Source organism: Uloborus diversus, chromosome 3 (genome assembly GCF_026930045.1).
Source record: "Uloborus diversus isolate 005 chromosome 3, Udiv.v.3.1, whole genome shotgun sequence".
In the NCBI taxonomy this organism is placed as follows: Eukaryota; Metazoa; Arthropoda; class Arachnida; order Araneae; family Uloboridae; genus Uloborus; species Uloborus diversus.
Window position 1 is genome coordinate 120,497,602 of NC_072733.1, and position 14,458 is coordinate 120,512,059.

The 14,458-nt window shown below is 34.0% G+C and overlaps 1 protein-coding gene across 2 annotated transcripts in view; it reads left to right on the top strand.

The window, feature by feature from the left end:
• LOC129218215 (uncharacterized) overlaps positions 1-14,458 on the top strand; it is a 90,811-nt gene that overhangs the window by 52,352 nt on the left and 24,001 nt on the right. The window lies entirely within an intron of this gene.

A 14,458-nucleotide genomic window follows, 5' to 3' on the forward strand; every position in this document is an offset into this window, starting at 1 on the left:
AATAGCTTCAGCAAACAATAACTTTCTAAACACATTGGATTTGCTTTTTCTATCTTTACTATTCAATTCTCTTCGAACTTTTTCTCGTGGTGATTCATTTTTCTTTTCTTCACTTTTCTGAGATCTGCTGAATCTTTTTTTATATTTTTCAAGTCTAGTATTTAATTTTTTGTTTTTCTCTTCTAATTTCTCTATTTTCTTCTTTAGTTTATAACGGTTTTTTTCCTCTCAAAATTCCAGAATTCTTGTTTTCCTTGGCACTGTTACTATTATCCAATTGAGAAGAGGTGCTTGGAGGTGTATCTATAATTAATTCTTCAGATCCTTCCAACTTTCTTTGTTTACGATATTTCCTTGCTTTTTCTTTCCAAAGTTTTCTTATTTTTCTTTTTTCACGTTCATTCATTTCTTGAACACATTTAATTTTTCCACTAGCCTTTCTTTGGTAGTAACGTGCTCTCTCTTTTTTCTTACTTTCTTCAAACATAAGAGGATTTTTTTTTAAATTTCTGTCTAGCACGTCTCATGCTAAGTTTCTTTTGTTCCCTCCTCTTTTGGATTTGAACGTCTGACTTCTTTTTACTTTTTGGTTTTGCCATTTTTTCTACTATTAAAAGAATATATATATATATATATATATATATATATATAACATTACAGAAATCAATTAACAGAAAAACTGACAAAATGAACTTCTTTAAGAGTCGAATTTAATTTCTTTTCTATAAAAAATACTAAACAAAATTGCTCTATATTTTGTTTAGCAAACTAAAATTTATTATGATTTTTTCTAAGGCTTTGTCTCTTCCGTGGACCACGTCATCTCCTCCGTGGACATGCCACGTCCACGGAGGGGAAGTTCAAGGAGGAGACAAAAGTAAGCTTTAGAATTTTTCTGAGTTTTGATTTTAAAGTTAAAAAAATGGAATGCTTCTTTTTATCAAATATACCACTTTTGCTATCTAAAAATGATGTTTCAAATACAAAACAGTTTTATTTTACCTTTTGTATGATGACCAGGGAGAATACACTACGAACTTTGCCAAACCAGATTTAGGCACAACAATCCAACACGTGTACAAGAGAACTAAAGTTGATCACTAGAAAACAAAATGGCTAAGTATCCTACCATTTACCTTATATGGACTTGACTTTTGCTGCCCTCTATTATGTATTTATTAAGTTATTTTAAGTGTCCACGGAGGGAGACTTCAATCTTAGGGACAAAGTTTATGAGTCATTTTCTTTACAAATACAATTTTTTTTTTTTTTAAATTTTATTTTAAAAACATCTTAGAACTCTTAGCTGGTTGATACAATCAAAGATATTTAAAACCAATTTAAAGAGTTTGAGACTAATTACAAATTGCTTTGTCTCACAGACTTAGGGACGTCCACGGAGGGGATTTTAAAGCAACATTTATTAAAAAATAAAGCTTAAATATTAAATTTATTTAATTGTCATGCATAAAATTAATTAGTTCAAAACTTAACTAAAACACATGAAAAAAATATTAAGGAATATAGTGAAGTTTTTATTATTTATTACTAAGGGACTGTAAAAGTCACCTTTTTGTGAGAATGACCCTCATGTTCATCTTCGGTTTTACTCTGAGGCAACTGAAACTGCAATTTATGCTGTTGTTCAAATGCAGTAAACTTATATACAATAACTACAGATTCTTTCCCAGATTTATTGACCTCAAGCATTTTTATGTGATTATTTTGGATTAATCATTTTATTTTGCATTCATCTCTTGCATTAGTCCCTAGCTTTCTATCCCGTTTGCTTCAGTTGTTCTTTAGTTGGCCAGTTCTTTGATATTCCCTTAAAATCTTTGAAACAGTAGACAATAAAACATTCATTTGATTTAAAACGAATTATTTTTCTCCAACTTTAAACAATACTATACGCAACTTTGTTGTTTCACAACTATCACGTTGACTACCCATTTTAAACAAAAGAGTAATGTAAGATTTTCTGAGCGCCCAAGCTTTATACTAGTCACAATTTATCAATTAACAAGTGCAAATATTTTTGCTGCTTTTCAAATTAACGTGGAATAAATAGGTTATTTTAATTTTTTGGTCCATATAAAAAAATTAACATTTAATGTACTGATGACCTTTAAATTGTTACATAATATCTGCAAAGTTGTTGATAGTTTCGCGCCCATTCATGAATGACATGCTTCACTCTTTTAAATTGCCTGCATTCACTTTACATGATTTATTGACAAGTTTTGTTGAAAAAATTCTGATATTCTATTATTTTGAATTTGGGTAGTATTTGCAGTTCCTTATTATATGTTCTATAAATTGAATCAATCATTTCAGAAGAGGCATAAGTTCAACTAATGCAACTTTTCAGGAATCGATAAAAAGTGATTATTTCATTCAGAAATGAACTAAATTCTACGAAAATTATTATGACTTATCTAGCCACAAGTAGGATCATTACCTCACCTTAAATTACGTTTCATTTCATCACTGAAATTAATTGTTATTATTTTTTTTTACTTGGGGACTTATGCCCTTTCTGCAATAAATATCCTGAAAGACTAGTTTACAGTGATGAAAATGTAAATCAAGTGAAACAGATTTGTTTCGAACTGATTTATGATAATAAAAAATAATATTACAAAGTGACAAAAATAATTACAGTGAAACCTCCCTTAACGGACACCTCTAATTAACGGACATTTTTGCAAGTCCCAGTCCCTCAATATAGGCCATTCCATGTAATTCACTCTGAATAACGCACACTCCGAATAACGGACAGCTATTTCACAAAAAATTTTCTTGCGATCGTAGCGCTTCCGGTTTTTTTTCTTTTCACATAATATCTTAGTAACTGCTTGCCTTACAAAGCTTTTCATCCTCCACAACTGATATTCCACCCCCGTCATTTCCTTATCACTGTTTCTTGGAATTAAAAGAGTGGCAATGGGCAGAGGCAGCGATTGAGCTTAAAAGTTGGGGGCAGAAAAAAAAAAAACTAAAAGGCATGGTACTTTTTGTGGGCAGCAAAAAATGAAAAAGAAAAAAAAAATCATAATTTTGTAACGGCTAGTTTTGAGAGTATTGAAGCAGATAAGTGAAAACTGATGTCAGCCTAACAATTAACGTACATTTTTCTTAAGATTTTAATGAATTTTGTACACAATAAGTATTCAAAAGTTAAGATAAAAAAAAAGAAACTCTGCGCTTTTTTCTAAGTGGGGCTCTCGGGAGATGCAATTGAGCAGACCGGCGCCGGTAGTAGTCGGCTTTATGGCGGCGTGGTTTCGTTGGGTTGTTTAATTTTTAGACATGAAAAAGATCTGCCCATATTTAAGGTCATATTGCCAACTGTCAATCATGCAATAGTGATACTCGAGATAAAATAAATAAATTAACCATAAAAAGTGTGTGGGGGGAGGGGAGTTGCTCCGCCGAATCGCCGCCGTTGGTAATGCAAAAAAGAGATGTCAAACTGTTTTAACTGATTTCTTTAATTGATTAAATGCTTTTTAAGACAAGTGTGTGCTGTCAGAATACCTTTATTAAGAAAAAACAGATTAATTACACTTGACGTAAAATGTAGTAAACCTTTCGCAATTTTTTCGATTATGTTCTACAAAGGGAACAACATCCCATTTTGAAAAAGGTAAATTAAGTAGTTCCTCCTAATAGCGGACACCTCCCAATAACGGACAAAACTTCTAGTCCCTTAACTGTCCGCTATTCGGAGGTTTCACTGTAGTAAGGTCCATATTCATAGTTTCATTTCTTAAGAAAATATATCGTGCATTTTCCTCTTTCTCTCATCTTGTTTTAGTGAAATAGTAAAGTCTGGTGTAAAAAAATAAAAAAAATAAAAAGCAAAAGTTTTACATGTGTATAAAACTATATTTATATTCATCAAATACATCCTTCATGGAAATCTTTTTTTTCTATCCTTTTCTTGTCTAGTTTTGTGTACCAAGTTCAATGTACATATTAGTATGACTATGTTCAAAATTGCACTGAATAATCATCTTGATATTTGTTATTTCTTTCAACAATATGAAAATTTTCCCTTTATACTCAATATTGGCAAAGGTAGTTCAGCCGACAAGTGTTACTTTGCAATATTCTCTTGAAAACTATGTAAAATAGCTAGCCTGAAACCGTTCCTTTGATGTTCTATCAAATATTTAAGCATCATAAATGTTGGTAATTGAATACATTTGTTGCCCAGTAGAATCTTTTTCCAAAATCTCCATTTGGGGGAAAAGTCCTCTTAAGAAATGAAGGGCACCTGTTTTAAGCAGTTACAGATTTCATTGTTTTCAACAGATTTGACGGTGAATCTTGATGTAATTTCAGAATTTCATTTATGAGAGCTTGGATTTCCCATGGTTATAATCTGTCATATCTGTTAAACATTTGCTTTACTCTCCCAAGATCCTGGTCGCAAAGAACAAACAAATGTCCTCTCAGAGGAAAGTCATCAGCAATCTTGTTGAATTTCTTCAGTGTTATTTCTAGAAAAATCTCCTGCAGTGTTGTTCTTATTTTGACCAGCGTACATCTCACTGAAAGCATACAGTTTTTTCACAGTTCCTAGAGTGATCTTAATAAAACCCTTGAGATATTGGCCAATTTCATTCAGATTTCGTGATTTCGTATCCCCCCTAACCGACGAAGCTACCATTACCAAAATTATGCTAGATCAGAGGAGTTATTTGCTTTTACTTCATTATGCCAAAAAATCTAGTTCTTCTAGGATCTTACTATTGCATCTTACTATTTCTTCTTTCACGTTTAGTGCAGAAAGGGCACAAGTCTGGGACTTATGCCCATTTTGCACTTAACAAAAAATGTGACCCCTAAATAAAGTACTTTGTTGTGCAAGAATTGTCTTTCCTGCTACACTAGTCGATGTCTCTACAAACAAGCATGAGAATACCACAACTAACTCAATTTTGAAAAAAATGTGACTTATGCCCTTTCTGTAATAATCAATTTAATTGTCTTTCATGTTTTCTAATTTTCTTTAACCTCTCCATCCCTGGACATTAGGGTGCATCAAACCCCTTTCCAGAAACAAATTGCTTTGTACCTAGTCTGAAAATGTTCCATTACCCTTAAAATTTCTCCATATCAAATATTTTTGTTTTCCTAATCATTTTAGGTGGCCTACTTTGAAATTTCGGATTTTCCACAAAAAACGATTAAAATCAGTATTTTTCCTAGTTAATTTCTTCATATTTTAATTAATCTTATCTTAATATTCAAGAAGTAATTAGGTAAGTGTAAAATGCAAAATGGATCATAAAATCATTTAATTTTAATAAATAATACGGCTTTTGTGCTTTTTAATCTGCCACTCCGCCAATTATACAGCCAAATTAATTTTTGCTATAATTTTTTTGCCACATTTAATAGTGACTACAACTTTAACTCTGTTTACAAAACAGTGCATTATCTGTTTTCGTCAACTTGTAGTTTTCACTTAAAGTCGATTTTTTACTTTTAATTTTGAGCCATTAACTTATATTTTGTTTAATTTTTTCCATTCAAATTTGAAAACACTAGTCTCTATTTTTAAGTATTCTATTTTGCTTATTTCTGCTTTTGGTTTTGATTTGGAAACTCATGCCTTAATTTAAGTTAGGTTTTTTTATCTGATTGCACTATGGACACCAGATTGTCGTTGCATATTTTTGGTCTTGGCAGCAAGATAACCAGCAACGATTCAAAAATAAATGGCTCCAAGCTTCCTACTAATTTGCAAGTTTTAAGATGCATGATGTACTATATCGAAGAATTCATGAAAGCAGAACAAAGAGGGAGTCTTTTAGATTAGTCTTATCACAGGTATAAAACTTTTATGAAAAGCAAGTATTTCTATGATTAGTGAGCTATAAGCCTGTCAAAAAATTATAAAATTTCTTGATGACTATGCTAAGTCAAGGGCTATACCCCTTAATCGAAAATCTGCACCCACTACTATGCAAAAAGTAAAACAAATGGAAGATAACATAGCCTTAACATTTCAGTTGTGGCCTGGGAATGTAGAACTAATTGAAGAACAAAAAAGATATTTTCTTTCTTCAGTCAATGAAAAGTGATCATATTGCAAATTTGGATCATATGATAAAACTCTTGGAGATAAGTTAAAAGATGAGAAACTGGGTTAAACTAGCAGAAAAAGAATAGCAAAGATAAATAATAAAACCAGTTTGGATTTAACATTAAATGACATTCTCACTTCATCTGATTCTGATGGACAAAACATAACAAATGGCATAGAAGACGCTGGTTTTGAAGGACCCTCAACAAGTTCTATAAGCCATCATTGCAATAACAGAACAGGAAGAAGTTTATTCATCCCACATGATGTAGTGAAGAAACCTTATCTTATTTTACTTGCAACACCTTTAAATAAGAACCCAGCACAACAGGCAGCATATACAAAGGCATTAGTTACAGAACTAGACGGTGAGACATCTGCTATAGCGGCAACTACAGATAGATCAAGAAGGGAAGTTACGATGGAAATTTCAGTAACATGTGAGAAGCAGTGGTGCTTTCCTAAACAAGCAACTTTGCATTGGGATTCAAAACCATCAATGACATTGTCCAATAAATATAAAACGGAAGAACGTCTGACCACCGTCATTGGAGATGTCCACCAGCAAAAAATTCTTGGTGTGCCAGCATATCCTCAAGGAACTGTTGATCAAATGTGGTTCAATCATCGCCAATTTAATATATGAACATCTCATTTTTTGGAAATGTACACAAACAGTTGTAAACATGACATTTGATACAACTTCATCCGACACCGGCCATATTACTGCTGCCTGCCACCTACACCACATCAGTTGCAAAGTTACAAACACTAAATTTTATGAATGCAGAGCGTGGGTTCAATCTAAGTAGCGACTTCATTAAGTACTCAAAATGTAAAGAGCACTATGAAACGGACAGGAAAACCTTCCATCGTGCTAAAAGATAGAGCGAAGCCTTGCAGGCTTCGAGAAAAATAATAACTAACTTTCAATTTAGAATTCCATAAATAGGAATTTAACAAAGATAGCGAAATAAGTTTGGAGTAAAAAAAGGCGCTTGATATTTTGGTGATTGATTGTAAATAAATGTATATATTTATGTTTTTTAATTCTGCGGCTTAATATTTTTATTTATTTAACCTTCTGATTAATTGTTTGAAATTCGATAATAATAATATTCGATACATCAACAAATTGGTGACCCGGATAGAACAAAATTGCTTTCTCAAAACCATTTGCCTGAAATTTCAAATGTGCCAGTATTCAATATCGGTATGCATTATTATTCATTATCACAATTTTATTTGAAATGACTGATTATTTCCTCTAATAACTTTCATTCAGTATTTTGCACTATATTTTTCACTCTGAACTTTGCTCTATTTTTTGAACTTTTGTTCACGTTATAATTCGCAATGAATGATAATACTGAAAATGCATCTGCCGCAGGAAATACAAACAATGGAACTGTTTCTGCCGTAACAATAAAATTGCCTGCATTTTGGCGAGCTAATCCAGAACTTTGGTTTATACAATTACTCACAATTTAAGCTCGCGAATATACAAAACCGCAGAATCTACAAAATTTCACCATGTTGTGTCAGCGCTACAACCAGAAGAATTGGCGGTGGTTGGTGACATAATTTTGCAGTCACCAAGCAGTTCTCCATATACTGTATTGAAAACTAGATTCTGCCAACAATATGCAGAAAGTGAAACGGAACGTTTTAAAAGTTTAATCTCCGGTATGCAGTTGGATGATAAAAAGCCGTCGCGATTGTTACTAGAAATGCGAAGTAAATCCCCTAGTCATGTAAGTGAAGAATTGCTAAAAACTTTATTTTTACAAAGACTTCCAGTAAACGCACAGCAAATTTTAGCTATTTTCAGTGATGATTTGGACAAACTTGCTATGATGGCTGATGGAATTATTGCAACTGATAATAACTGTACAAAGATTACAACTGTTTCATCTGGTCAGCAGTCAGTTAAAGACATGTTGCATGACATTTCTTCCCGTCTTAACCGATTAGAAATGAACTCTTGCTCTCGTGATAAAAGCCCTCATTTTAATCCGAAAAGAAGACGTTCCCAAAGTCGTAATAGAAAACACTTTAATGGCCTGTGTTGGTACCATTATCGTTTCCATGATAAAGCAAATAAATGCATAATGCCCTGTACTTATTTCTCAGAAAACTAACGGGGTCGTCGCTCGGTCCCTCGGGTGACGGCACTCATTCAGCTATACATAGACTGTATATTTCGGATAGTTCTTCCGGTATGCAGTTCCTGATTGACACAGGTGCTGATGTTTCTGTGGTTCCTCCTGGATTTACTGAGAGTACATCATTCTCCCAACAAGTTACAACTTTTTGCTGCAAATGAAACTGCCATTCAGACTTATGGCCAACAATTGCTAAAATTAGACCTTGGTTTACGAAGAGTGTTTCACTGGCCCTTTATAATTACTGCCGTGACTAAACCAATTATCGGAGCTGATTTTTTGAAGAACTTTGGATTTTTAGTGGATATCAAACATGAACGCTTGCTTGACCCACTTACAAACCTACAGTCAAAATGCCAAATATCTGCTAATGCTGCTCCTACATTAAAATGCGTAAATGGAAAGTCCACATTTCATCGCCTGCTGAGTGAATTTCCTGAACTAACAGAAACTGCATTGAAACTGCTGACAGCGAAGCATGATGTTGAGCACTGTATAGAAACAAAAGGTCGTCCAGTCTTCTCACAACCTAGAAGATTGCCACCTGACAAGTTGAAAGCTGCTAAAGCTGAATTTGAATACCTGGTGTCTGAAGGGATTTGTTGACCCTCTAAGAGCAGTTGGGCAAGTCCACTTCATATGGTTAAAAAGCAAAATGGTGATTGGCGTCCTTGTGGGGACTATAGGAGATTAAACTCGGTCACTGTTCCCGACAGATATCAGGTTCCCCATATCCAAGACTGGTTCCAAGTTTTAGAAGGAAATACAATTTTCTCCACCTTGGACTTGACTAAAGCTTACCACCAAATTCCAGTTCGCGAACAGGACATACCAAAAACAGCAGTCACTACTCCATTCTGTCTGTTTGAATATTTATATATGCCGTTCGGTTTAATCAATAGTGCAGCTACCTTTCAACATTTTGTTCATAATATACTTACGGGACTGAACTTTTGTGTTCCATACTTCGATGACGTCTTAGTTGTTTCTAGGGATGAAGAAGAACATCTTCGAGAAGTATTTCAAAGATTTTCAAACTATGGCATACGACTCAATGCTTCAAAAAGTGTTTTAGGTGAATCTACTGTATCATTTTTAGGTCATAATATTAGCGCTCATGGAATTACGCCACTACCAGGGCTGGATATAGGGGAGGGCAGGCGGGGCTACTGCCCCGGGGCCTCCACAGCAAAGGGGCCCCCACAATAAAATTTTTACAAAATATCCTAAATTTAACGTGTCAGCCAATTTTACATTTTTTCTCCCAGACTTTTTTTTTTTTGTATTTCTACAAAGAATGTATTTCTAAATATCATATGAAAATAACCTTAAAAGTACATGAAAATGAAATGTATGTTTAGATATAAATACGAAACAGTAATTTTAAGTCTATAAATTATAATAATAATATAAAAAAATAAATAGTTGTAACTTCAGGATGTATTTACTATTAAAGTGCTGATCGAAAATATCGGATATACACATATATATCAAAATATTAGGATATATATATCAAAGTATTGGATATTTTCGGAAATATGATGATCTTTTCGAATCCTGATTAGGGGCCTGCACTCCTTCGTTGCCCCGGGGCCTCCACACTTCCAAATCCGGCCCTGGCCACTACCAGACAAAGTATCCGCCATAAAAGATTTTCCTCAACCAAGTGCAATAAAAGAGCTGCGACGTATCTGGTTCTTGGCAACCCCTTGCTTTCTATTCAAAGAAACTATCGCCAGCACAGCAAAAATATAGTGTTTATGATCGAGAACTGTTAGCTGCCTATTTAGCCATAAAATACTTCCGACACATGGTCGAAGGTCGTACATTCATTCTGTTTACTGATCACAAACCCTTAACCTTTGCATTTCAACAGAAGTCTGACAAATGTACTCCCAGACAATTGCGTCATTTGGACTTCATTGGACAGTTCACGACAGATATTCGCCATATTAACGTTCTCGAAAATTCAGTAGCCGATGCACTTTCACGTGTTGAAATTTCACATATCGACTCGTCAGCATCAATCGATTATAAGAAAATGGCTCTTGCACAAAAGAAAGATACTGGTCTTCAGGACATTATTTCGGGAAATTAAACTACATCGTTAGTGCTAAAACCACTCCCTGTAGCTGACTCTTCATATGACCTGCAATGCGATGTCTCAACAGGCCGCATTCGTCCTGTAGTACCTGAACATTTTCGCCGACCTATATTTAATGCGTTACACAACCTTTCACATCCTGGTGTTTGAGCAAGTTTGAGATTGATACAAGAGCGATTCGTATAGCCTTCCATGAAAAAAGATGTTACTACCTGGGCTTGATCATACATTCAGTGCCAAAAATCTAAAGTCACTCGACATACACGAAGTGAGTTAGGATGTTTTAAGCCGCCTGATGCAAGATTTGAGCACATTCATATCGATTTATCCCCTTCCGCCATCCAATGGATTCCAGTATTGCCTTACCTGTGTGGACAGATACTCGAAATGGCTCGAAGCTTATCCTTTAAGTGACACCTCTGCTGCTACAGTAGCAGAAACTTTGTATGCTGGCTGGATTGCACGATTTGGCACTCCGCTTCAAATTACAACGGATCAAGGAGCTCAATTTGAATCTTCTCTTTTCACAGCATTAAATGATTTACTGGGTACTGTACGGCATCGTACTACACCATACCACCCCGAATCAAATGGATTAGTGGAACGCTTCCACAGAGATTTAAAAAATGCTATTCGAGCTGATGCCACTCCTCGTTGGACAATGATTTTACCCACTATTCTCATTGGTTTCCATGCAGCTTGGAAGGAAGAATTACGTGTTACAGCATCTAAAATGCTGTATGGAGTTCCTATACGAATTCCGGGAGAATTTCTGTCAAAATATTTGATATTTTTTATTTGTTTTCTTGACTTTCCGGTACTGGGGAAATGATATTAATAATACTTACCTATTTTTATGTGAGGGGACTCTCCATATCTTGACGCCGCACTAATTAAATACAGTCCCAAAACTTTCGTTCTTTCCTGCATGCGTAGTAAGAAAAATGTAAACAAACCGCACGGTGCTTGATTGACGGTTCAGTTAAAAATCGCAGTGAAAAAAATCTTGTCCGTCAATGTAACGGTTTCAACGAAATTAAGTGTTGCCAAAAATAATTTTTTTGAGTTTTCTTAGTGAATTTCATCGAACTTGCAACAAAGAATATGTAAATTGTGTGAACGTCATCGAAGCAGTATTTAAGCGGTGGACATCCGTCCATCGATCTCGCTTTCCCCTGTTTCAACTACCAGGATGTCTCCTCCGGCATAAGTTGTTGTAGTGGGTTACCAGCCCTTGAATCTATCGTCCTGTTGATGATGGAATAGCGTTCCACTTAATCTACATGGCAAATGAATTGGGCCGGCCGGCCTTACGTGGATGTTTCAAGACTTCGTTTGGAATCAACTGGCGGAAGATGATTCCAGATCGCTGGACTGTTTTTCCATTATCAAGATGAACTTTTTTAGGAGCAAGTGTGGTATAACTATTCTATTTATTGTTCATGTTCGCTGCAATATTTTTATTATTGCTGGATAGGATTCTACAAGAATAATATATTTTTAAGAAGCCTTTTTTCTTATTAACATGTTGTATTTTAGTACTAATAAATGTTAATGATTTACTTAAATATGCTTTCTAATTTGACTCTACCAAGACACATTTGTGAGGTCTACCAAGAACTTTAATTAGTTTTTCCTCCTGACATTTTCTTTCTCCGACAAGCTCTCCTCCTGATCCTGCAACATTTATTGGACGATTGAAGGATGACATGCAGAACATGCGCCCTGCGTCACCTAAGTGTCAAAACAAATCGATGTTCGTAAGCAAAGACTTGAAAGCCTGTACTCATGTTATCTTACGAACCGACAGGATAAAGAAAAGTCTTGATCCACCTTATGAAGGACCATATGAAGTTCTTGATCGAAAAGATCAAGTTTTTCAACTTCGCATCAAGAATAGAACAGTTTACGTAAATATTGATAGGCTAAAACCAGCTTACATCAGTCAAAGTGATATTACTCCAACCTCTCGCATTTCTCCAGTCATACCATTATCTCCCAAAAATGTTGAATCCGAAAAAAAGCAACCAAACAAGGACAGCACTGCTTCCGATCCTCCAGTAATAACTACTAGATCTGGAAGAAGAATAAGTTTTAAGCCCTGCTACAAGTAATTTTGTCGCTGTCGCTGGAGGGGGACTACCTCTAACGGACAGGAAAACCTTCCATCGTGCTAAAAGATAGAGCCTTGCAGGCGTTGCGTTGCAAGAAGAAAAATAATAACTTTAACTTTCAATATAGAATTCCATAAATAGGAATTTAACAAAGATAGCGAAATAAGTTTGGAGTAAAAAAAGGCGCTTGATATTTTGGTGATTGATTGTAAATAAATGTATATATTTATGTTTTTTAATTCTGCGGCTTAATATTTTTATTTATTTAACCTTCTGATTGTTTGATATTCGTTAATAATAATATTCGATACATCAACACACTACAAGCATGTTGTGCAAGTTGTTGAAGAAGATCGACAAAAGTGGAAAAAATTAATAAAATAAATAAATTTAATTGAATCTAAAGTTGAGTGCTCGCAAGAATTAAAATAAAGATAGAAAGCAATTGGTGCATGTACATCTGTTCTTTTGTTGCATCCTAAATCACTCTAATGTTCATATTTTTGTTAGAATAGTTATTTGTTTATTTTTCCTCATTAATACTGTTTTTTTTTTTTTTTTTTAAATAAATTTTACATTTTCGGGGGACAGGTGGACCACATAGGTATTATTCAAAGCTCATGAAACTTTATGTACATACTTTTTTTTGGCATTTGGAACAAAAATAACATAGGTACAAACAATTTCTAGAAAATTTTTTGAAACATGGGGAGTTTGATGCACCCTTCTGGACATCTTAATTCATGATTTTATATTAGATACAATTGAGTAGCTCATTGGAAAAATTAGAATATTTTGAAAGATTCAATTATTTAGAAACGCATTCTATTAAACTTGTATACTATTCACATTCATCCGTATAAGTAAATTAATCATTAATTATTAAGTAATTCTTTTATGATAAATTTCTTGAATACAGGGTTCGTACGGGTCATGGAAATCCTGGAAAATCATGGGAAAAAAATAACAGAATTTCAGACCTGGAAAAGTCTTGGAAAACTGAAATTTTCATTGAAAGTCATGGAAATTTATTTTAAATCATGGAAAAATTTCCTGGACAAAAAGAAAAGAACAGTAGCTAAAGGAGCATTAGAAATCTTGAGTGATTTAACAGTATAGCACATAAAAGCTATTAAAAGTGGAAAATTGAACGATCCAGAAATCAATTCTGAATTTTGAAATCTCATTCCATCCACTTCTGTCGCAGCCGCTTGCCATTTTTTGGGATGTGATTTTACTGCCTGGACATCACTTATTTTGAATTTTCTGTTATTTTCAACACTTCTTATGTTTCATATTCTGTAGTAGCAAAATTTCACGTTCTTAGTTTTACCCTGTACACTCAAAAAAAAAAAAAAGCAATTTAATTGCATGCGAGTTCGATTCCATCACTCGTAAGGACTTTATTATTAAATTTATCAGAGTTTATCTTAATTTGTTGAAGGTTTTAGAAAATAAAGATCTTTAAGTCAGGCGATAGAATACAGAAAAAGAGGAATTGTAATGCTCTAAAACAGTAGTGCCCAGCATACGGCATGCAAAACTAATTCATGGCGACCCACTGCTACGTTCGATGTCTGGAATTAAACTGGTTCGTTCTGGAATTTCTGAACCTATTAATTTATATGCATTTGAAAATATGCCAATTTGTAAACAAAACAAATATACTTTTGAATCAGAAGATTGATTCATTACTGAATGGTTTTTTCAAAAAAGATCTGGTTTCGAAACATAAAGAACTAAACTATGTGGCTTTACTTCAAAGAACCAAAATTCTGTCAAGTTATGTGGATGATTAAAGGCACTGTTTACTCTAAAAGGTAACTTTTGAAGCAAATCTATTGAAACTTAGTGATGACTCATTCAACCTTTGTCCCATTCAATATTATTCTGCCTGTTTTTAAAGAAATATCAGACATTTAAGCATCATCATATTTGAATAGTTTTTTTTAAGTGTGCACTTATATTTTTTCCA